We start from the raw sequence: 26,181 nt of genomic DNA, 5'->3' as shown, positions 1-26,181 counted from the left end.
TGATTGGTCAATTATAAATTATAGAAAACTATACTCTAAAGCTGATAAAAAGCATATGAATAGGTTGCTTGTAATGAAAGAAATAGAATAAAGTCTCAGAAGAAGGTGGAGCTGAAGACAAGATTAGTAGGCCAATTTAGATGTCTAGGCCTAATTTGAAAAACATAGGTCATTTTGTTTCTTTTTATGTGGTATAACCCGGGTTCAACACAAAACGGCCTTCATTGTGCGTAGCAGCTAAATATCTAGACTAGCATGGGGCAGTTTGATTCTAGCAGTGGTACTTTTGAGTAGTCAATTTGTTTCTAAGCAAGAACAGAAAAAATGGAATATACCATTCGGTTTCTCACTTAAGGCTATTATTAGATGTCATCATTACTGACATTTTTGATGCATCCCAGTACCTCACCCAACATGACAAGATATAGGCCTTGTCATAGGCTATTTAAAAAAAAGTTGAATTAATGTGCTATTTTTTTCAAAACCACGCACAAACAAAGTGTCGTGTTACCCCTGGAATAACTATCGCGTTAACATGCGTATTCGTTTCCGATTTTTTAACACGATACTTCGCCATAAAAAATCGTGTATGTGGGAACCCAGTGACTAAAGAGTTGCAAACATCTTTAACTTCCAAAGCTGATATTCTTATTAAACTACCTTTTGATTTGCTAAGATGTGTCGCAGAATAGAATAAATTTTTAATTAAAAGGGAAGAAAATCTCAAAGATAATTGTTTTTGTTAATCGATATAACTATTAAATCAAAGCTAAAAGTTCTTTGTAAGTAATAATTAATCAAAATTCTTTCGTTTTAAGAAAAGTCTAACTCAAAATTTGGTCGGCACAAAATATATGTTTCCTTTCCCAAATATAAGCCATATAATCCAACTATAAGCCATCCTTTTCTGGCTTATCTGGCATATAAGCCAGAAAAGGATGACAGATTGACAAAGATTGTCCTTTTCGTCCAATCGTCTAGGGCTAAACAGAAAACAGGTCGTCCACGGGTGGGAGGATGTCATAAAGACAAAATTAAGGGAAATGGGAATTGCCTGGGAGGGTGTAAAGAGGGTGGCTTTGAAAAGATTTGGATGGAGGCATAGCCTGCGTAGCCGTGTTGGCCTCAGGCGGCTTGGTGCTGTGGTGAGTTGTTGTTAGTAGTAGTAGAAGTGAATGAATGACACATTTCGGAAAAGCAGATTTTTTCAATATCTCAGGAGCCAGATGAGATATTGGAAGAAGACTCAGACAAATCCAAAGTCCTTTAGAGGGTGGGTATAGATATTAGTTCCACAAAGTTATAATATAGCTCATTTTGAATTGCTAAAACTAATGTCCATGTAGCTCTTATACGCGACGAGCCAGAATTCAAAAGCAGCGATGGTAGACAGAAAACAAATTTCAGGATAATTACCTTGGAAATGGCCAAGAAATGTGACTAGATATATTTAAGACAATCATGATATTAAAAGCTTCGTTTTTCCTCTATCTTTGAAAACCAGGAAAGAATAAATGACAAATTCAGAAAAAGGAGAAATTTATCAATATCTCAGGAATCAAATAAGATATTGGGAGGCGAAACTAAGCCGGAGCACTCAGTTCAGAGGGTAGGATATAGGTATTGATCACGCAAAATTATCACACAACCCCTTTTGGATTAGAACAACCAATGTCTATGCGCCTGTAATGCGTGACCAGACAATTTTGATGACAAGACACGGTAGACAGAAAAGGAAATTGAAGAATTGCATGCAATTAATCTTGTAGATACCACAGTATTTTACTAATTACAACCCAGAATAGATCATGGATCATCATTAAATAGGATATATAGTCAATTCGTGATGCAGGTTTGGCCAAGACCAGTTAACTATGGCGCCATTTATATAGCTACAAAGAAACTGCTAGTAAAAGCTAAATTAAGTGGAACATATAGTTTTGCCAATGTCTGTTTATTATTTTCTTGATATTTTGGGAGTTGTATTTCTTGTATAAATAAACTTTATCTGAAATTAGAAAAAAATTACATTTAGATTATTTTAAAATAAGTACTAAGGGGCCATAGCTTTTCGTAGTGTACTTTGTAAAGAAAAAATAAGCTGAAATTTAAGGGTTTTTTTTAAACATGTCAGTCGTCCCGAATTTTCGGTACGATATTTTGGAAGTTGTATTTCTTGTATAAATGAACTCCATCCTGAAAATAATAATAATAAAAACAAAAATTGCATTTAGATTATTTTAAAATAAGTACTAAGGGGGTATAACTTTTCGTAGTCTGCTTTGGAAAGAAAAAACAAGTTCAAATTTAAGGTAGTTTTTTCTTTTTTAACGTGTTGGTCGTCCCAAATTTTTGGTAAATTCTAGGTTGTAGGCTTTAACTACCTTGGAAAATAGTAAAATTAGGTAAATGAATTCAGGGCCAAATTATGCTATGGAAGATGGTTTTAAGCTTCTATCTCTACTACTTTTCTAGTTTTAGACCTTAGAAGATTGCATAGAAGACAGGTCCTATCGAGGTGTTAACCACTTTAGAAATCGTGTACCAAAAATGGTATAGGCCACTTGCGTCGTAAAGAGATTCAGTGTGCTAAAGTGTGCCATGTATGTCGGTCCAAAATGCGTATCAGAGGGCGAAGGGTGGGAAATTTTCCGGGCCATATAGCTTTTATGTCTTAATTTTGACAAACATAATTATTTATTAATTTATATAATATGTATATAATTTTTAATAATAATGTAATATTTAATAATATTTATATATAATATATTATACACAATATTTATATAATTATTTATATAATAAATCACTTAGTTTTTGTTTGGCACAACTCTTCTTTGTCACTGGATTTTTAAAACAAAATTCAATGATATGACTTCGACTTTAAACCTTAAATAGATTTTCTTCAATTTTAACGTACATTTTTTTTTTTTTATTATTAAAAACCTTTTAAATGAGGATTTAGCAAACATACCTTTTTGTGTTACAGATCTATTTCTATAGGTTTTATCCTCATAGCACTAAGTTTATCCAAATTCATCAACGATTAGTGCCCTTTAGAGAATGAGGGGGTTGGAGGTAGGCACATTCAACTATTTAGGTATAATTTAGGCTCTAGATCTATCCCTGCAAGTTTCAGCCTAACTCAACAACTTTTCTAAATAGAAAAAAGGTCATTATCTAGAGCTTTGCAAAACTTTCTACAGTCAAAATATGTTCCTCACATTTCGGAATTCGGATTCGGTAGCTTAAAAGGCGTTATGTGATAGTTTTAAACAAAAATAGATTTAGATACTTGACGCTCAAACAAAACATGGTCATTCGATTTTTAGTATCCATTTTCTTCTATTTTTGGTCCGCAAGATATTTAAAAGTTTCAATTTTTCATAAATTGCATCCCTTTTCTGGCTTAAAGAATTAGTTAGAAATTGTCGCTTTTGGCGTTAAAATTTGTTTTGTCGTATCTTGAATGTTTATCAAAATCTTCCTTTCATAAATAACTACTTATCAATAACAGTTAAAAAAAAACAACTGAAACAAATTTTTCAGTTTTTCCACTCTCCTGTTACAATTATTATGTGACATACTAGAGTTTTGACCTACCGTAGCCAAAATTTTAGCGCTGAAACTGAATTTTGGAATAAAAACGGGTTTTACATTGCCCATTCGATACAAAAAGAAGAAGTCAAATTTAACGTACATTTTTATAACGCGTTCGTTGCAAGAGCGGATCCAGGATTTTTTTTTTTTTTTTTTGGGGGGGGTACTAATTTTCGACTCAGTTGTTGACTAATTTTACTGATTTTTACTAAGGTTTTACTAGTTTTCGACTCGGTCAAAAATTTCAGGAGGGGGGGGGGGATCAAACCGGGTAACCCCCCCTCCCCTGGATACGGCCTTGGTTCGTTGCGTCGAGATTTTTTATAATTAAATAAAAAAAAAGTCAACCGAAAGCAAGGGGTAAAATTAAAACTCAAACCAAAAAGAAATTATTCAGCATATGGATGCACTGCCCCTTCACAACCCTCGCTCTTTACGCTAAAATCATAGTTCTTTAGAAATGTTTTTCGTTCAAATTAGACGGCCCTTGTGTTTGAACAGTGTTTAAGAATCGTCACAAAAAGTCAAACTTGAGTATAAAAAGGCGATGATGGAGGAAGGGGTGCCCCCCTTACATACGGAATAATTTCTGTTCGTTTTAAGTTATAATATTTCTCTTTACTTTCAGTTGAAACAAAAAAAAAACTTATTTTCTTTTTTATTTAATTTCTGACCGTTTTTCAAATTATACCAGGAAATCCCCTCTCCACTTCCCCTGTAAAATTTCCCTTGGGAAGCTCCTCCGGAAACTTATCACCATGAAAAATTCTCCCTTGGAGAATCCCCCCGCAAAAAAAAAAAAAAAACCCTCATATTTTCTAATAAAAACTTCTATACATGAACAGCGGGCAATTTCCGTAACATACAGCCATATTCCCAGGAGCTAGGGGGGTGCACGTCATTCCAAAGGCGCGGTCATAGGACCTTTCAACTATGCTGAATTAAGGTGGCTTCCCTTTTTCAAATTTCTTTTTTTAGAGTTTCGGTTACTATAAGGCTGAGTCACTCCTTATTTTGTTCACTACAACGAAAATTGCAAATGATAATTGCATAATTGCAAATGTTTTGTTTCCGATAGCAAATACGAAGCTGTTGCTGTTTAAAAGGAAAATCTTTCATAAGACCAAATATAAGTTGACAGAAGAGAGACATGTTTCTAATCCATATGCAATCGCAATCCAACTTTTTTTTTCTTTCATAGATAATTAGTTTATTACTAGATTAATCAAAATAGACAGGTAAATATTCCTGAAAACAGGTTTGTGCTCTTATCTGCACAAAAAATTAGTAGATGGGGCTCCATTCTATATTGATCTTTGAAAATACAAGTTATTCCATTTTCCACAACTCTACCATACGGCGGAATATTTCCCGACCAAACAGAGAAGACTACCCAGTTAGAGGTCAAACCATGACCCAGAAGTCAAAACAGATAAAAAATAGAGGGGAGAATTAAAACACTTTAAACACCAAGAGAAAAAAGTTCCTAGTTAGTTACTAATGTCTGATTCGATGGTTTGGATCTATTGCACAAAATATGGTCGCACGGAAAGAACGCAATATAGACGCACGGAAAGAACGGAAAACGAAAGAAAATAATAGGATATATATATATATATATATATATATATATATATATATATATATATATATATATATATATATATATATATATATATATATATATATATATTGTATATATATATTTATATATATATTTATATTTTTATATTTATATATATATATATATATATTATATATATATATTTTTTTTTATATATAACAGTTGGAAATAAGATAAGAACAGTTGGAATCATAGACATAGCGCGAGTCAAAATTCAGCATGAAGAAGAAAAATGGTAGGCCTACTTGTTAATTATACGGAACAAACTCAAGAATTACGGTTAGGTTATATCTCAGAAAACTCGTTTCATAGCTACAAAGACAAGTGGCAGGTGATACAATGGCATTGGACTTAGACAGAATACATTGGATTTGTACAAATCGGGCTATATATTTGCACATTAGAGGGGGGGGGGGAAGTTATGGACACTATCCAAATACTTTACCCCTACCCCTAGTGTGCAAATATATAGCCCAAATCACATTATTATACAAACTAAAGGTTATATGAAGGTTATATTTCATTAGGATTAACCGAACTTTCGTTAGGATAACACTTCTTGGGCGGCTTCCGCATTATTAGCGAGTACCGAAATGATTACAAACAATTGATTTTTTAAATTAAAAAAAGACTAATTAAATTAAAATTAAAAATTCAATTAATTTATAAAAAAAAAATTAAATAAAATAAAAAAAAAAATTTAAATTAAAAAAAAAAAAGATTAGAAAAAAGACTTAGGTCAACTAAATAAAATACATAACTTAAAAGTTAAACAAAAAACTAGAGATAGAAAATGACAATATACTGTCTGCTTCCCCCGTCAATTCGACTATTTATTCTATAGGCTTGACGGTACTGTTCTATTAGCTAGGCAGCACGCGAAAAGTGAAGTTTGGTATGAAATAAAACAAAATATGATGAAAATATAATAGTTTAGAAGAAATTTTTGGCTGTATATTTGCACATTAGGGGGTGGAGGCAAAGCATAGTACATATTAAATACGTAGCCTAACCTAACCTAGTTACCCTTTTCCCCCCAACCCCCAAAAAATAAAGTTTAAATATAGTTCCGGGAGTGAGAAACCCCTGTTTATTCAGCGTCTGATAGGAATTACCGGGTAATGCCTATTCGATCTTCGCTATTCTCGAGTGGCTGTCTCGCGTGTTGCCTAGCTAATAGAACAGTACTGGCTTGATTTTGTGCATCTAATGTTCATCAACTTAAATAGCATGGAACTCCTTAATCAAAGCTTCAGAAATAGAACTGCTGTAATCCTCTAATAGACACAACCCCGAACAGAAAAAGCCTGATGCAAGAAGCTGAGATAACATTCAAGTCTTTTGCGTCAAAAATTTGATTCTTTTCACTTGATAACTTTAGCTGAAAATGATTGACATGAACAGGGCATGTCAAATTTGGACTGTCATTCAAAGTCTAGTCCCTCCATTATGCTCAGGATCAACATTCTGACGTTACAGCCGCGATGACTTGTACGAAATAATCACAAGCAGTGATAGAAATCTCTCCGAAGGTACGTGACGAAATCCATGTCATGCCTCGGTGTTTCGCAATCAATTTCAGTAATGATGCACGATATTCGACATCGGGATCGTTATCGATATTAAATACCAAAAAACCATATTAAATGGTTTTGATTAAAAGGGAATTAGTCAAGGAGGGTTAACCAACCAACATTCAGATGTTGTTTTTCATAATTACCAAAAATTCAAATGAGAACAAAAATAGACAAAAATTTGAAAACAAAAAGGTACTGGTGTATTATATCTAACCCACCGCTATACACGAAAGAAACCAAGTTTGGTTAATGCTAACGAAATAAAATAGACTTTGAACATAGCATAGCATAATTAAAAACGTAACCTAACCTAGGTACCTTCCCCCCCGAAACCCCCAAAAACAACAGTTTATATATTGTAAACGCAATGACAAATCACGCTTTGTAATCAATTTAGATAGCAAATACCCGTTTGACGGGTCTCCATGTCTGGTTTCCTTGTACAGTCTATAGCGCTGGGTTAGATATAATGCACCAGCACCCAAAATTTGAATGAGTCACGATTGTTTGAACATGATTTTTCATTTATTTATCACGTAGAACAAAGCCGTGAAATCCAAACACGACACAACTTGATACATAGCTCATCATCACTTTTATTATTTGTGCTTCGGCAAAGTATCAACTTCAGCCTTGGTCGATTTGAGAGCCCTGTCGATACGACAACGGTTATGTGTGATATAAGCTTCGTTCTTTTGGTGTTACTTCTCGCTAAGACAGACATTGTATGTTAGATTCAGATTTTTGTGGACAGTGCAGCGTTCGACATATTTTCTGTCGACATAAATGTAGGCTTCTGATGCACACATAAAAAAAATTAATAAAAATATAAAAAAAATTGACGCTTTCTTTTCCTTTAAAAACCTCCTAAACTTTCAATAAGAGATCAAATTGTTTAAACAGAGTTTTATATATATATATATATATATATGTATATATATATATATATATATATATATATATATATATATATATATATATATATATATATATATATATATATATATATATATATATATTAATCACGCACAAAAAACTCATGTAATCCAAGCATTACACATAACCGTTTCAACAGGACAGAGAATTTTTGCCTTCGATTTGAATATATGTCGGCAGTTAGGCCTTCAATTTATATATGTCGAAAACATGTTACCACGGAGTAAAATTGTCAAATATCGTCCCTGTGGGAGGGAGATACATCAAATTTGAATAAAAAAATTAAATTAAGTGAAAACAGCCGACATATTCATTAACCACCACAACTAGAATATTTGATTTATATTTGAAATTTGACTTTTGACCTTTATTTTGGTTTGAACCTTTATAAAATATTAAATGAGACAAAGTTGTTTGAACAGGATTTTTCATGTATTCATCACATACAACAAACTCACGTAATCCAAGCACTGGAGATAAGTTGATATATCACTCATCATCACTTTAATTATTTACACTCGCAATAACATTACTTTAGTCCAGTTTGATTAGAAAGTCTAGTCGACACGACAGAGAATCTTTGTATTCGATTTGAATATATTCCGGCACCACAGCGTTTGATTTGTATATGTCGAGTATAAATCACCAAAGAAGTAAATTGTCTGTTTTATTCTATTTCAAAGAGGAAAATATCCCATTTTGGCACAAATTAAATGTAAACAGCCGACATCAGAGGCTAAAGAACCTACTCTTGGTGTAGGTTATGTACTACTACTACTACTACTAACAACTCACCGCAGCACCAAGCCACCTGAGGCCAACACAGCTACGCACGATCCTCCTCCACCCCAATCTATTCAATGCCTCCCTTTTTACACCCGCCCACGAAGTTCCCGTTTCCTTTAAATCTTTCTTTATGACGTCCTCCCACCCCAGACGGGGACGACCTGCTTTCTGTTTAGCCCTATATGGTTGGCCAAAAAGAACAATCTTTGGCAATCTGTCATCCTTCATCCGTACAACGTGCCCTAACCACCTTAACCTTTCTTTCATTATAGCTCTAGAGAGCGGTATTGAACCACATTTTTCGTATAGCCTAATGTTTGAAATACGGTCAGTCAGCCGTATTTCGGTCAGTCAGCAGTTATGTACCGGGTTATCTACTTATGTACTTATGGCTTGGTTATGTACCTTACACCTTATGAAGAAGAAAAATACATATTCATTCGCCACCACAATAGGTATATTGGATTGGCGTTTAAAATTTTATTATTTGGCGCTTAAAGTTTTTATTATTTGGCACTTAAACTTTTTATTATTTGGCGCGTAAAATTTTTATTATTTGGCGCTTAAAATTTATACTTTTTTGGTTGGATACTTTAAAAAGCCAGAACTCTGAATTAGGGATGGGTACTTGCTAATTATATGGAACACACACAAGAAGTAAAGTTAGGTTAATCCTAATGAGATATACTAAAATATGGTGATAATATAATACTTCAGAAACAAAATTAACTACGACAAAGAATTATAGAAAGCAGACCGCGCAGAACACATCATATTAAATACCTGTAAACTTTTGAATGTAAGTCTTGAAACAAGAAACAAGAAACCTAATATTAATGCAATGTGGGTTAATTTTATCTTTGAAATTTATAGCCTGTTGGACTCTAGAAACCCTAAGTAGAACACGGGTTAATAGACTTTATGATGCTCTGCCCTTTGGAAATTGGAATCAGAAAAACTAGGTTTATAATAACAAAAAGTAGAGCTCGGACAATTTTAATATAGTAGAACATGCTTCTAAGAACCTTGGAAATAATCATATATACATATTTCTGAAGTGGTACAAGTAGTTCCTCTCGTGCAGTACTTCTGCAAAGTGTTTCTCTTGTGTTTATTTTCAAACCATGTATATAGACTTTGTAGAATAAATGAATAGTATTTAGTCGACATTCTTCTTGGTACTGTGCTAAAACCCAGGACACATGCGAGAAGTAATAATGCTAACATCAGATAAAAACCTGTTTGTTTGCAATGATAAGTGATTGAATGAACATGGATGGTAAAATTAAAGCATCCATGGATGCTAAAATGAAGTATGGGACACATGCGAGAAGTGAAGTTTGGTTAATGCTAATGAAATAAACAAAATAGGATGAAAATATAATAGTTTATGAACAAATTTGAGCTATATATTTGCACATTAGGGGGGGGGTGGGGGTAAAGCATAGCATATATTAAATACAGAACACGCTGATACGGAAATGCTTTACCCCCACCCACCGCATATGTCCTGTATTTTAGCACAAGTACCTTCTTCTTCTATCTCCTCCCACGCCCACCCTTAGTCCAGAAAGATTCGGCTGCGCGCTTAACAGTATACACATACCAATATTAGTAGCAAAGAAGGTTTGGTACTCTTCTATTAAACGGACTCTTATATATGCGGCAATGCATACCAGTCACAAAATAAGCCAAGATGCCTTATGAAAATAGGTTTCCAAGGCCTTCCGGGATATAAAAAAAGACGATGACTGTTTCTAAATTGTTTTATTTTGGGGTTTAGGGGGGGAAGCTACCTAGGTTTGGTTAAATTACTTATTTAATATATTGTATATTTGGCCCCCCCCCCAATGTGCACATAAATATCAAAAATTTTTTCCTAACTATATATATTCATCCTATTTTATTTCATTTCATTAGCATTAACCAAAATAGAACTATATAAAAGAGTCCGTTTAATAGAAGAGTACCAAAGGTTTACATACCTAACCCTACCCGTAATCACCTCTATATAATAAATATTTAATTAAAATATAACTACACCATGGTTTTTCTCACTCAAAATAAGCAATTTATAACCAATTGCGAAAGGTAAACCGGTTTTTGTCTGATCTTAGAGAGCGAAATTCTTGAGTGTGTTCCTTATAATTAACAAGTACCGAGGGATGGAATTGTCTAAATAGGATTTTTCACAGGTTCATCTAACGAAGCAAACTCGGTCGGTCTAAGCACTGGACATAACATGATATTACTCGCACTCCAGATCTGCGTTTGAAAGTCACAAAGTCGACCGACAACCAACATCATAACGAGATTTGGCTCTTTAGCGTTAGATTTGTGCCTGTAAATGTTGACTGGAATAGCCTATCGAACAAGTTTTAGGCCATATTTTTAAATCTAGTACTTCAATACTATGTGATACTAAATTAACCACATGCCGACTTTTAATCAGTTAATTAATTGATTCCAATACTCCTTACCATTCTTGAGCAAAACCATCGCATTTTTGAAAATAAATGTTATCATCTTCCAATTTTAATCTGCCACTTGAATTTATAGTTTCTATGTTGACAATGAAACAACGGACCTTTTTTTTGGACATCAGAAAAAATGTAGACATGATGTCAATATTTAACGAATCAAACCCGCCGTGTCGACAAGGAATCAAATCAAGTAGAAAAACTCCTTGTCGCGTCGATAGAGTGCTAAATCAGACTTGGGGTAACAATGTAAATTTAGCCTCGATCGATTATCTGCCTCGAATGTCACGTTTTGGTAAAAAAAAAAGTCAACTGTATAAAGTCGGCATTTTCATTCGCCAACGCAATATATAAGAAATTCAAGAAAGTGGCTTTAGATCAAAGTAATTCAACAAAAACTGAAGAATGCAATCATCCCACTCTTGCGAAATAAATTTAGTGAGAATAGGCCTAGTTTTATATAATGAATACCCTATCCGCTCTTGCTACAGAGTTGCCATTTCCCTTTCTGAAACTCTTCCTTGATGGGAAAAATAGTACAGCAAAACCAAAAAAAGTATTCTTCAGAAGTTGTTCCTGCATGTGGCGCTAAACTGACAAAGAAACGCTAAATAGAGGTACAAGAATTGAAAATTTTGAGTCAAAGTTGCTGTTGTTCAAATTTTTCCATGAATGTCTCGGAAAAAAATGCACTACAATAAGTAGAAATGTAGTGGATATGGCAACTCTTGACTATGGCGTTCGAAGATTCCGCAAAATGTATACCTTATTTTAAAAGGTGTGGCTATTATGTAACAACACTGATGTCACAGTAGGTGGACTACGTATGCACCAAAATCGTAGGACATAAAGATGTGTAGTGTCGAGCCTCGACTGGCACCGCCTCTGCGTCCGTAGATATATAAGGGGCGGCATCGGCGAGCTGGAACTTTCAGTCTGATATATGCGACCAGCGAAAAGCTGTCAGAAAGTGTAAGCTTAAATGGTGCTGGAAATGGTGCGGATAAGTACTAAAATTTTATTATGAAAATCAAACAAAAAAAATCTTGTGAAGATATTTGTGTCGACCGCGTATTGAAAACGACCCAAACTTTAACAATCAATTGTTTTTTTTTACATTCACATCGAATTTAAGCCGCGTCATCCACATATGCGCCGCGTTTCTTACTGATTTTAAAAAATTAAATTGAGGAGCAAAAAGTTGTTTTAACGAAGAGCTTTGACGGTGAAAATGAAATCTGACTATTTGAATTGAACAAGTGAAAACTTACACAGCCATATATAAGATAAAAAAATGGAAAAAAATCGAGAATTCAACTTTAACTGAAAAAGATCTCCGCATGCAATTATGTAGTTTTGGCAGTAGCGGTTGCCAAATTAAAAAAAAGAAACGCTGGTAAAAAACCAGCAAAAATGACGTTAACACAAATAGAACCCATACAGCTTGAGAAGCTGTAGATTTCCTTTGAAAGTGTAGTTGTGTTTATATTGGTTTGGTTGTCTTGGACAGTTTGTTGATTCTCACCGACAACTACACCTTCTTAAGTGTTTTTTACCATGTCTGTAACAAGTCAACTTAAAAAAATATACAAATATTAGACAACAGTTTGATGATTCCAATTCTCGTTGGGAATTCCATTTCCCGTCCAATTCTCGTTGTTAGCCGGTTTATTACCCCTTACAAATGTTCAAATACTTCTCAGTTTTATCAATATATGCAATATATAAGAAAAAAAATAAATTAAAAAAAGGGAAATAAAAAAAAGAAAAACGAAAAGTGGGTGAAAAATAAGTAAAAATAAGCGGAAACACATGGAAACAAACAACTTAAGAAGGTGTAGTTGTCGATGGAAATCAACAAAGTGTCCAAGTTTGAGTTGTTACGGACAAAGACAACAGTTGTGTTCTTAAGAAATATACAACCAATTGTATATTGTAATTGTATATTTTCAGATCATCCACTGAGTGTGAAAACTACTATTTTATTGTAACGAAAATTGGAATCATCAAACTGCTATCTAATATTTGTATATTTTTTCAGTTGTGTTGTTACAGACAAATGACAACAAACAACTTAAGAAGTTGCAGTTGTCGTTGGAAAAAAAAAAAAAAAAAAACTGTCCAAGTTTGAGTTGTTACGGACAAAGAGCATTTTCGGATTTAACCAATTAGTTTTACCTATTTATTTACATGGTTTAACATGGCACCACTGATGAAAATGTGGTACTGTCCTGAAACTACACAATTTTGAACAGCCAAAACCTTAGAAAATCGCTGTTTTCAGGTATGGATAGACCAAAAATGAGTCCAGGGGAAAAGAAGTCTTTATTTTAATGTCCTTAGTGCTTGAAGAGCCTCATTTTCGCTCTTCTGATAAGTTGGAAAATATGAGATATTCCGTTTTGTTAAGGAAGTGACAAAATCATCAGAAGCACCTTTTAACTGAACAAAATTCGGTACCGTTCTATTAGCTCGATGCCACGCGACATATCGTATAGCGAACATGATAAAAGAAACTAGTCAAGCGGGTTATTTCAGCGGAGAATTCCTATGATGAGGCGAGCATTGCAAACAGTGGTTTCTCACTCCGTTTAGAATATTTAAACTTTAGTCTTTTTGGTGTTGAAGGGGCAAAAAAAGGTACCTAGGTTAGGTTACGTATTTAATATATGCTATGTTTTACCCCCATCCCCCTGATGTGCAAATATATAGCCTAAATTTGTTTCTAAATTATTATATTTTTATCCTATTTTGTTTTATTTCATTAGCATTAACCAAACTTCACTTCTCGCGTGTCATCCAGCTAATAGAACAGAATTCTAATGATGAAATCGGACTGTCAGAAAAGAAACTAAATGATGCTCTAAACTCTCTTTTTATCTGACTAGAAAAATTAGTGATTTTAAATATACTTGTTTATTATAATTGTAAAACCTTATTGTTTAAAAAAATATATATATATTTTTTTAATAATTATAACTATTTTAAAATATACTTTAAGCAAGTTATAAGGTTTCCCTGCATCGTTCGATTATTTCGATGTTCTAAAATCTTCTAAAACAGAAAATGTTAATTATGAAACCTGGATCATCAATTTCTAATCGGGGAAGTGAGAAAACCTCTTTATCTACTTTTTTATGCCCTGTTTTTCGCCGGCAATCCTATTAGGAATTGCAGACAAGCTACAACAAAATTAATTAACGAAGGATCGTTAATATTTCCCAGTAAACACTCCCAGACAAGGCAAGAAAAAGAGAAAGGTTTTCCATAAATTAAGCAGGGTCTTTTAAATGAAAGCAGGGGAGGTTAGCCATCAGAAGCCAAGACAAAGTGCAAAAAAAGAGAAAATTTTAAAGGTTGTGATTAAAAGTTACGTGATTAAAGAGAATGTAAAATAAAAGTAGAGAAGTAACATTAAAGAAAAGGTGATTTCCTTTTGCGATTCTAGTCCTCATAGCAACTAAATAAAATGAAGAAACAAAAATCAAAGGTAAAAAAGAAAAAAAAATACAAAAAAAAAGAAGATTATTATGGGTGAAGAAATGAAGTCCAAAACAAAGAGAAATTACACCGACCAAGAAAGTCAGACTTAAAATGAACTCAGCCAAAGCAAGAGTATACTGTAGTTTACCAGGGTCGAAGGACTGAGTTGCCAATAGAAACCCTCCAGCTCGCAAAGCAGGCTAATTTTCGGCACATATAATGTTTAATTTATATTCTCTAACGATACTTTCCCATTATGTGGACACCTCTAAAAACTCAAGTTTGGTTAATGCTAACAGTGAAATGGGTGAGACAGATATCGACCCGGTACTAAAATAGTTGTTACAGTGGAATTCAGTTTAGCGGGCGATCTAATATGAGTGTTAAAATTATAATGTGGGATTTGCCAAAGATAGAAAAAGAGGCAGTTGAAATTTTACAGGATAAGGGGTTATTTATAATTTTGTTAATGAACCATTATAACCGGGTATCTGTCTCTGGTTTAAGATACGTATTTAATATATGCAATGCTTTACCCCCAACCCCCTAATGTGCAAATATATAGCCCAAATTTGTTTATAAACTATTATATATTTATCCTATTTTGTTTTATTTCATTAGCATTAACCAAACTTGACTTTTTAGAGGTGTCCACATAATGGGAAAGTACCTCTCACACTTACTATATTAACTTAATCTCTTAAATAGTTCATCATCCCTACATCATGGTTAAATTATGCGAATAGTAAGTTCACATGTTCTTCCTTATCGGCATATTATACGATGAACAAAAAATAAAAATATTTTGTTACCCCAAATTTATACTTCGACTCCAATAATAACCCCATTATTTTTTTTTTTTATTTCTTGCCCCAATATTGCTTATTAACGGTATATTTTCTTCATATCCCTTCTCCGTGCATGCACAAGGGGGTGCGACAGGGAAAGCCCTTCTAATGTTGCTACAAAAGATCCCCTGCGGAGAATGTTGTTGGTTATTTGAACCTACTAGCGCCCTATCTTTACAATAGCCCTCCCCCCGTGAAAAAATGAGGCCCAGGACTCTGTGCACCATTCTGTCTCTTCTGGAAAAGCGGGGTTCTAACTCTGTCTATTAGTGTCAATAACAAAGGTGAGAATTTATCAGAATCCTAAGCTCTGCTTACACAAAAATCCCGAGGCCTGATGAAATCTTAAGATACTAAAGAATAATAAAATATATACTTAACATACTTTTCGAGAGGAATATTAAACACATTGCAGATCTTGGGAAAAGTCGTAAGGAGTGGCAGCCCTGGAGACAAGGGTAGCCTAAATGCAAAAAAAAAAAAAAAACAGCAACACCCTGGTCACTACTGTCTACTCTTTGGCTAAAGTCCACTATTTTTCTTGCCAAGAATGTTTCACCTAGCGAATTGTCTCTGTAGATATCTCTAATTTTACACTTAGCTCTCTCTCAGATACGGACTATACCTTCGATTATATTTTCGGAAATTTGCTTTGAGATTTTAAATGGAGATCTTTAATATTACTGGTTGATGACGGAATGGATCAAGACTAGTCGTCTGTAAATCCAGAAACCCATCGGCATAAATAACTGAGCACAGGAGTTGTTCCCTGGCGTTCACGCACCCCTTCCTTAGGAGTCATTCGAAAAAAGTAAAAATATTGTTACTGTTTTACTTAATGGTACAACCGCTATAGACTCTATCAAGGAAACCAGTCAAACGGGAGAGACAAATACCCGGTTATAATGGTTTATGAAATAAATTTGGGCTATATATTTGCACATTAGGGGGGTGGAGGTAAAGCACAGCATATATTAAATACGTAAACTAACCTAGGTACCTTCCCCCCACCCTAAACCCCAAAAAACAACAGTTTAAATATTGTAAATTCAATGAGAAACACCGCTTTGCGATCAATTAGATAGCAATTACCCGCTTCACGGGTATCCATGCTAAATTGCTATAGTCTATAGCGGTGTGTACCATTAAGTAAAACAGTACCGAAATATTCAGTCAAGATATTTTGAGCTAAAATCACACCTTTTGAAGGGCCAGCACCAAATAAAGTTTTAGCAGCATATACCTGGGCACAGGGTAGATAGAGACGTAACGGGGGAGAAGGATCCTATTAGCTATATTTTCAGTCCAAAATACAGCCTATAGATTATTGTCGGTGTTAAGCTATATTTTCAGTCCAAATATAGCCTATAGATTATTGTCGGTGTTAAACTTTTATCTCAAAATGATCTTGGGAAAGTATATATAATGGTTGCGATTTTTGCCCCCTCCCCCAACTGACTCGTAAAGAGTAAATCGATACTTATTTTTGCCCCCCCCCTCCCATATTTCTGGATGACTACGTTTAGGTTTACAAAATGATGTGCTCCTAAATAGATTTGGTTCATGGAAGTAAAGATACAGTGTACTTCCAGTATCTTAGCCTCACAGCCTTAGAGACATGTTCTTTTTTTTATTTCTTGAAGCTGGGAACACCGAGCATTCAATTTACCTTGTTCTTTGGAAAACTGAAAAATAATTTAAATTTTTTTCTAAAAATCGTTTCAAAATCGACTAAAAAGTAGAAAATATTTTCCCCATAGAATCTATGAAGTTGAAATGGGGGGGGGGGGCGAGAATGGATTGGGCTTTATATTGCGCCTCTTATTTTCACTTATAATTACAGATTCCATAAAAAAATTCTTCTTTTTAGTCCATTTTGAAAACGTGTGTTTTCACATTTATTATTTTCGACTTTTTAGGCTTCTCAAGGACAACAATTTGTCTTATCTAAGATTCGGACTTAACTTACCACGGTCAAATGCAAGTGCTCTTACCTCTGCGCTATCAGGTCTTGTATAATGGTACTTGATGTACTTGCTTTGCCCAGTCACCCGTTTATGATGTTTTATTTATACAAGTGGCAGCAAGAAGAGGGGAGGGGGGTTGATTTTTATTATTGCAGTGTCATCAGGAGTGCATATACCGATAAAATTTGGAAATAATTGAACATTCGAAGTGGTCGAAAAATAGCTCACAATTTCAACAAATTTACGTGACAAACTACAAAAAATACAAGTCAGTGAGTCGATAGAAACGAATTATAAATAAACCATACCTCGCTTATAATTTATACCAGTTATTAGTAAAATAATCAGTACATTAACTGCGAATTACAGATGGAAATATTTTTGGATGGGAGGGGATTCGTCAAAAATAGCATAAAAAGTAAATTGTATACATAACAAAATACAGGAAACTTTTAAGCTTAGAAAGTCATTGTCTAAAATTTATAATATATTGGCTACTCTTTAAAAAAAAAAAAAAATACTAAGTGCTCGACAACGTACAGGGTCATTGCAGGGTAAATCCCCGAACTAATATGATTTTAGTTTCAGTATTTTCGCCTTTGGTAAATATTATCAGTTTTCTATCTAATTATTGAGTCGCACACATACTACACATTTTAAAGCGTTTTTATAGTTTAGATGACTGCGGCACATAAATTTTCTAAGAGATGGCGGAAAAATTCAAACTAAAGTTTATTGTTTCGACCGTTGGTTTAACTTGCAAAATTTTTAGGCATTTTAATACGGCAAAAAGAATTGTAGGAAACAACAAGTTAGAAGTAGTCAACTGTGGCATTTACGCAGACAAAATCCACTAACAAACGTTCGATATCGTAAATTCATGGCGGGGAATTTATAGGCCGTAGAATAATTTGGGTTATGGATATGCTAATTAAGTAGTTAAAATCGATGCATATATATATAGATATATACATATGTATATATATATATATATAATGTATATATATATATATATATATATATATATATATATATATATATATATTTGTGTGCGTGTTGCGATGGCAACGAAGTTATGTATAAAACAAACCAAACAAACGGTAATGACAGAGTTAAAGGGACACCTATCTTCGGGCCTGCAAACATTCAAAATAAAATCTAGTAAACGTTGATTTAAGGATCCTGAGCAGCAATTCATCATTACCGCTAAAAAATAATTTTTCCCTTAAATGCTCAAGTTCATTACGCATAGAAGAAGGTGGCCCAGTAGCCTATATCCCCCAAATGACGATGCATTTCGATCAAACCGAGTTTCTGACCGATTATAACGATCAATTATTTAAACAAGGACATATTTTAGGAATCCAAAATGACGAAGCAACAAAATTGTTTGATATCAAAAGCTTCAATTTAGGAAAATTTCGAGACAAGAGATGCGACTAGAGCTGGGTGATACTCCAAACATATCGAGCATGGATACTCGATAAGATAGTCCCCCTAAGTTGGTATCAAAGGCTGTATCTTTTTGAGAATCACGGAAGCTAGAAGCTTTAACTAATAAATATTGCATTCGAAACAAGAACGCGAATACAAGTTTTTTTTTCACTATAATTATGTTTTGCAACACTGACAACCTTACCAAATGTCACTTTTTTTTAAATTATAATTTTTTTTTTTTGTAAGACTGTAATATACCTTCTTTTCGCAGTAGAAGTTTACAAACTAGCTTACCGCAATATAAGTCGCTGGGTATTGCAAGTATCAATACTTTTTGAAAGCATCAATACTTTATGAAAGCATCGATACCAAATATCACTCAACACTGCATATAACGCATTTCGAAGAAATAGATTTTGAGAGAAATCTCAAATTTCTCTCAAAATCCCATACGAAATCTCAAATCTCAAAATCTCTCAACAGAAATCTCAAATTTCTCAGAATCCCGCACTTCAAAAGATTTTGAGAGAAAAACAAGGTACAGGAACGGGGATTGACCCAGTCGACTGAATATGCCGAATTCCGGGAAATGGACTTTAAACTTTATTTTATATTTAAAAAAATGCCTTTATGGTAACCACAAACTAAGGTAAGCATGTGAATTGCTTCTGAATAGCTGAGTTTAAATGACGCGCATAGCAACAGAAACGGGTGTTAACATGTAAGGATAGAGGGGCAGATGACTGAGACACTCATAACAAGTATGACTTAACATTTTCTTAAGCATGATTGTCTAGCTTTTACTTTTGTTGATTCTTAAGACTATAATAGAAATTACGCAATTTGTTTTTTTTATTATATATAAAAGTAGTGGTACAATAGTTTAGCGTTCTTCAACCTTTTACACCTACGATCGTAGAGATAATAAAAATATGTAGCCAAATAGGCGGAGACTCATCGGGCATGATTTGTCGTTTTTACACCGAATAATTTCAGCAATCGATGCAAATCAGCCTTTATTTTTGTTTTACTTTACTTTTGACGGTTATACATAGTAAAAACATACTTCACGTTGCCGAATCAAAGTGAATCTAGTTTATGGTAGGAATGTTCTTGGTCGCAACAGTCGTTGGACCTTTCGTAATGGAAAAGGCCAGGGTGGGAGTAGGGCTGGAAAAAGTAATAGGGGTATACGCAGTCATGGTAGTTATGGCAGGAGCCATCAAAGTGGTTTTCCTTGCAATAAAAATTAAACAGCAAGACGGAATTGACTTTAATTTTCTTTTTTGGTTTTATATACATAGCACAGTTTATATAATTAGCAGTATGATCATTCTCTATCTCACCCATTATAAAAACCCGGACCGGGGTTAGCTTGTTTCTGCATTAGCTTTATTTCCGTTTTGGCAGATATAAACATAGGCGAAGTCAGATTAGCGGGAATGCAGTTTAGTCTGTTTCCGACTGTTTCCATCAAAGTGCATTGAAACAAACGGAAATAAAGCTAATGCAGAAACAAGCTAATGCAGAAATAAGGCAGAAATAAGTGGGAGGAGCTTTTTGTTCACGAAGACCAGAAATGATCTGCGATAAGCTTACTGGTATATTCTGTCTACTGTGATACATAGTAAATAACATAGAGCCAAATGATCGGGCAGGTATGGGAACTGGTCAAGTTTTTTTGGTACTTGTTTAGAATCCGGGCAACACACGAGAAGAACCGCATATAGAATCTCGAAGATGCTATATAAAAAACAGGTTTTCGCTGCCTAGTGCGGTATTGCCCACTTCGTAACAAAGATTTAAACTTTAGTTTTTTGGGGTTAAAGGGGTGAAAAAAGTTACCTAGGTTAGGTTACGTATTTAATATATGCTATGCTTTACCCTCCCCCCCCCTAATGTGCAAATATATAGCCAAAATTTGTTTATAAACTATTATATTTTTATCATACTTTGTTTTATTTCATTAGCATTAACCAAATATCACTTATCGCGTGATGCCCTGATACTAAACAAGTACTGTTTTTTCACAAACGAACTTCAGCAGTTTATACAAACCAAGTTTTGTAAAAGAACAATTAAATCGATCACTGGACTCCATCGATGTCAGAAAAAAAAAACAATCTGCTGATGATAAAAGGCCATCTAATTGGCGGCTTTATGTTGTCACCTACTATTAGCCACCTCAATGATGGCCTTATTCCCGAATCCCATTCCTAATTCTATGACTATGGGTCATCTAAAAAGCAGAAACATTTCGATGATTGGGAAGAAATAAAATTTGCGTTTTTGAGCTACACTCACAATCGCCTTTGGAAATTTTTCGAAGAATTCATCGGAAATAAAGAGAAAGTTTAGCTGGATTCTGGTATTGGAGCGAGGCCATTTAACGTAAAAAGTAGAATATGCGTTTGGCCAAAAAAATGACAATTGTATTGTGAATTACAGAACTATATAATTGGTAATGTCGTTGGCTCGCAGCTAATGACTATTTGAAGACAATCACGTGATGTTATACAACTGGCAGCTGAGGCGTCTCCAAAAATGCAACAACCTATCCTGACCCGTCAGTATGTTTCCGATGATTCCCGGAAATAGTGCGTTTTTTCCTTTTTCTTTTATATGCATATGCAAGCGAGGATTTCTCATCATAGAGGTTGCAAACACCCAGGATTCACTAAAAAGTGACGAATTTGATTAGGTCTACCCTGGTTTGTCTCATGGTTTTGGGGTCGATCTTAAATTTTCGGCAACATTTTTTTTTACAAAGAATAATTGATCAATCACAGCAAAAAATCTCTCCTAATCACCCCCCCCCTCCCACGTAGAAGGCCTGTCGATAACAGTCAGGAATTAGGAATGGTGGCTATTCTAAACTGATTTGAAAGTGCCCGTGATTCATATTGAGTTTCACTGTTTAGCAGGTGCTAGCCAGAGCGGCACCAGCGATGACACATGACTGGAATAATATAGCTCCGCCAAAAAAGCGAAAATGCACCCAACATACAATTAAAAAATCGTGCCGAAAAAATAGCTCATTCGAAATTTCAAAGGGGAACTAAATCAAAACCGCCCAAATGGCACAAATTCGTTTACCTGGCATTACTGAAGGACAAGTCAGCTTATCAAGAGGTCATGGAAGGGGAGAAATAAGAATGAGACGTTGCGACACAAGCATGACTTGACATATACTTGACAAGTAAGCAAGAATATAAAGCTTTAACGCTGTTCTCAGACTAAGGAATCGAATTACGCAATTTTTCATATTTACATGTAGAAGCAGTGGCGCAATAGATCAGTATCCCCAATTGATAGGCAACCTGATGGTAGCAGGCTAGGGGTTGGTGGGGGCTAGTTCAAACTAATCGAGAAGTGCTGGTGATCCCATCTAGGTTTCATTGTTTTAGTGGATGTTTTTGCCAGAACGGCCCTATTATTAACAATTGCCTAATATAGCGCAGTCATAAAAGTGAAAACGCATCGATGGGAACAATTTTGGTGAAAATGCACTAAAGATACAATTTAAGAAAAAAAATTGCTTCGAAAAGATCGCTGATTCAAAGAATTCAATTTGTGACTACATGAAAAAGCACCAGAAAGCCGCAAATGCGTTCATCTGACAGCATTTAAAATACTCTTGACTAACTCAGCTTATCAAAAGTTCATGGTAACAGAAAGGTAATGGGCGTCGACTTTACAAGACAGAATGTTCTCGAAAAACATCGAGGAAAAGTAAGAATGAGACGTTGCGACACGAGCATGACTTGACATATACTTGACAAGTAAGCAAGAATATCAAGCTTTAACTCTGTTCTCAGACTATGGAATCGAATTACACAATTTTTCATATTTACATGTAGAAGCAGTGGCGCAATAGAGCAGCATTCCCAATTGATAGGCGACTTGATGGTAGCAGGCTAGGGGTTGGTGGAGGCTAGTTCAAACTAATCGAGAAGTGTCGGTGATCCCATCTAGGTTTCATTGTTTTAGTGGATGTATTTGCCAGAACGGCCCCATTATTAAAAATGTGCCTAAGATAGCGTAGTCATAAAAGCGAAAACGCGTCGATGGGACCAACTTTTGTGAAAATGCACTAAAGATACAATTTAAGAAAAAAATTGCTTCGAAAAGTTCGCTGATTCGAAGAATTCAATTTGCGACTACATGAAAAAGCACCAGAAAGCCACAAATGCGTTCATATGACAGCATTTAAAATACTCTTGACTAACTCAGCTTATCAAAAGTTCATGGTAGCAGAAAGGTAATGGGGCGTCGACTTTACAAGACAGAATTTTCTCGAAAAACATCGAGGAAAAGTAAGAATGAGACGTTGCGACACGAGCATGACTTGACATATACTTGACAAGTAAGTATGAATATCAAGCTTTTACTTTAGTTGTTCTTACACTATAGAATAGAATTACGTAACTTTTTTTATATTCAAATATAAATAATGCAGCATCGCTATCCAAAAGATGGAGTTGCTTTGAAAATTCGTCTCAAAGAAAAAGGGCTTGTGAAATAAATGGTTTTCACAATGAATTGTCTCTACTAGAGCTGGTTGTTGGTTCTAAACACAAAACAGTGTAGTATGTATGTATATGTGAGAAATGTGTAGTGCAGCGGCGCCATCCACACCCAAGACTGTCACTGCAAAAATGCTCCTAGCTATTGCAATTTGAAGATGCTAGGCTTGCACCACGTAGTTTTAAAAATAAAATCTCTGTAACCGGGCTGGCCTTTGTATAAAATGCAAAAGCTTTGAGTGGTAGTTTAGACGCGGGTGATGTATATGCAGCACCCCAATCCGATCCTAGAAGAAACTCACCGAAAAAAGTTTTGACCTATTGCAGTTTGAAGATTCTAAGCTCGCACCGCAATGTTTTAAAAATAAATTTTCTTTACTAAGACTGTTAGGTGGTTCTCGGTGCAAAATATCGGAGTGTTTGTAGGGATGCAAGTGACGTATAGTGCAGCAGCTCCGTCAAAACCCAGAAGAGACTTCGCTGCAAAAAAGTGCTCGAATTGCACTGCATGGTTTTCGATAAAGCAGGGGAGGTGAGCCCTCTTAGGCTGGCCTTGGGTTCTATAAATAGAATATCGGTGTGTTTGTATAGACATTAGCACCATCGAACCTGAAAGACGTTCACCACCAAAAAAGGGTGTTTTAGTTATTCTAGTTTGAAGTTGTCAAACTTGTGCCGCATGGTCTTCGAGCTAAATTGTCTCTGCTAAAGCTTACTGTTAGATCTAACAATAGCATAGGGGTGTTTGAGAATGATGCGTAATGCAGCACCGCCGTTCAAACCCAGAAGATAGTCAGCACAAAAAATGAGGATTTGAGCTATTGCAGTTCGAAGTTCATATGCATGAGCTGCATGGTTTCTGAAACACACTGTCTTTGTTAAGGCTGACCGATGGCTCCAAAAAAGAATATTGGTGCGTTGGGTGTGTTGTCGCCCAAACACAAAACAAGTTCACAGCAAAAAAAAAAGGTTTAAGCTTGCCAAGCTTGTGTCTCAAGTTTTTCAAAAAAGATTCTCTCTACCAGAACTTTTCGTTGGTTAAAGCAAATATTGGAGTGTTTGTTTGAAGCGAGTAATGTTCAGTGCAGCGGCGCCCAAACCTAAGACATTCTTACAAACAAGGAGTGTTTGAGCAATTTCAGCATAAAGTTACTAGGCTTGCACTCCATATAAATTTTATTTACTAAAGCTGGCCGTTGGTTCTATAAATAGAATATTGGTGTGTTCGCTGAGATACGAGTGATGTGTAGTACAGCACCATCGTACAGGAAAAACATTCACCGCAATAGTTAAAGTCTTGTATTACAGGTTGCAATTGCTAAACTTGCGTCACATTGTTTTCAAAATAAATTGTCTTTACTAAGGCTGGCCGTTTGTTATAAAAGTACTATATTTTTGTATGAGACGGATGCGCAGTGCAGCCCCACTTTCCAAATCCAAAAGTCGTTAGCTGCAAAAAAAGAAAGAAAAAAGAATTGAGCTATAGCAGTCTGAATTTATTAGGCTCTAAGTAAAATGTTTGAAGTTGAATGTTACCATGTAGCCTGCTATATTGATATATTCTCTTAGTACTCTTGTACTTAGAGGAGCATTTCATCCTGCTTTTTGGCAATTCTAGCATACAACTTTCAATAATTGCGAGTCTTTGCTTTATTTTTATTTTTTCCTATCACTTATTATTGTTTAAATTGTGTCGTTCCTTATTTTTCGTTTCTTTTTCAATTGAATAATATTTCAGGGTGTGAATTCGATCTATTTAATTTTCTTATTATTTTTTAAGTAAAACAAATAGCATGATGTAGTATGATCGAAAATGACGGTAAACTAGTTTTTTTTTTTTTTTTTTTTTTTTTTTTTTTTTTTTTTTTAACAAGGGTAGATTGAAAAGGAGATATCTAATGACTTTGCAAGCTTTGTAAATCTATATACGATGACAGTCAGGTACATACTCAAGGAGAGGGGGAGACTGAAATCACAAGATTTTTACGATTTTTTATTACAATATTATTTCATACAATTGTCCCCTTTTTTTGAAGTTGTATCCTTTCTCCACTAAGCATACATACGCATATTCTTGAGATCTTGTATCTAACTAGAAATCTAGAATTTTGAAATCTAGAAATCTAGAATCTAACTAGAATTTTGTAAATAAAAACTGATTTATTAAATTCTAGGGCCAAACATTGTTTTTCATCCACTTTCAATTTCCTGGAGGACAAGAAGATATCCTTTTGACAAAATTTGAGGATCCTTTGCGCCCAGACCTGAGTTCATGACCCATGTTAAAAATCTCAGGGTAAACGCCCTTCATAAACCTATTTTATTCTTGTTTCTATTTATTTTATAATTTTATTTTAATTATGTTACTTTTATTATGCAATTGCATGTCATCGAAACGATTCTTGGTACAAGTAAGCAGCAATACGAGGCTATAACGTGGATCGTAATTTTTTCAATTCTAAGAAGAACAAATTGTTCCAGTTTCAAAGAAAACAATTTGTACTAGGCATGATAATCAGGTGCTTAAGTATGGATGTATGCTCGTTCCTGAAAACCGCCAGTTTAATATTTATACCACATTTTCGTCAGCGTTGCCAAACTGCACCATGAAGATGAATAAGCGAAACTAGTTTAGTAGTAGTTTAAATAGTAGTAGCGAAAGTAACATAAATTTGACAACAGATTTGATCCATAAAATTCAAACATCAACAATCCGTTGATTCCTAATGACAAGTACACCTTCACACTTTTTTGTGTCATATTTTTGTTGTATTTTTGGTACTGTTCTATTAGCAAGGCAACACGCGAGAAAAGCAAAGAACAAATAGGCCTTACCCGGTAATTCCTATGAGACGCTGAATAAACAAGGGGTTTCTCACTTCGGGAACTATATTTAAACTTTAGTTTTTTGGGGGGT

The 26,181-nt window shown here is 34.6% G+C and overlaps 1 protein-coding gene across 2 annotated transcripts in view; it reads right to left on the bottom strand.

Annotated features, from left to right (window-relative positions):
* The window catches only part of LOC148944753 (uncharacterized), a 222,363-nt gene that overhangs the window by 142,210 nt on the left and 53,972 nt on the right, over positions 1-26,181 (bottom strand). The window contains exon 1 of one of the 2 annotated variants that reach the window (XM_089099792.1): positions 6,340-6,474. The exons of the other annotated variant lie outside the window; for it this stretch is intronic. The gene's annotated coding sequence lies outside the window, so the exon portion shown is untranslated. Of the gene's footprint in view, positions 1-6,339; positions 6,475-26,181 lie in introns of those variants that run through there. 2 annotated transcript variants of the gene reach the window in all.

This window comes from Artemia sp. Qi Xiang Cuo, chromosome 14 (assembly GCF_049724085.1).
Source record: "Artemia sp. Qi Xiang Cuo chromosome 14, ASM4972408v1, whole genome shotgun sequence".
In the NCBI taxonomy this organism is placed as follows: domain Eukaryota; kingdom Metazoa; phylum Arthropoda; class Branchiopoda; order Anostraca; family Artemiidae; genus Artemia; species Artemia sp. Qi Xiang Cuo.
Note: the sequence above shows the minus strand (reverse complement) of the source record. Positions and strands in the feature narration are given on the sequence as shown.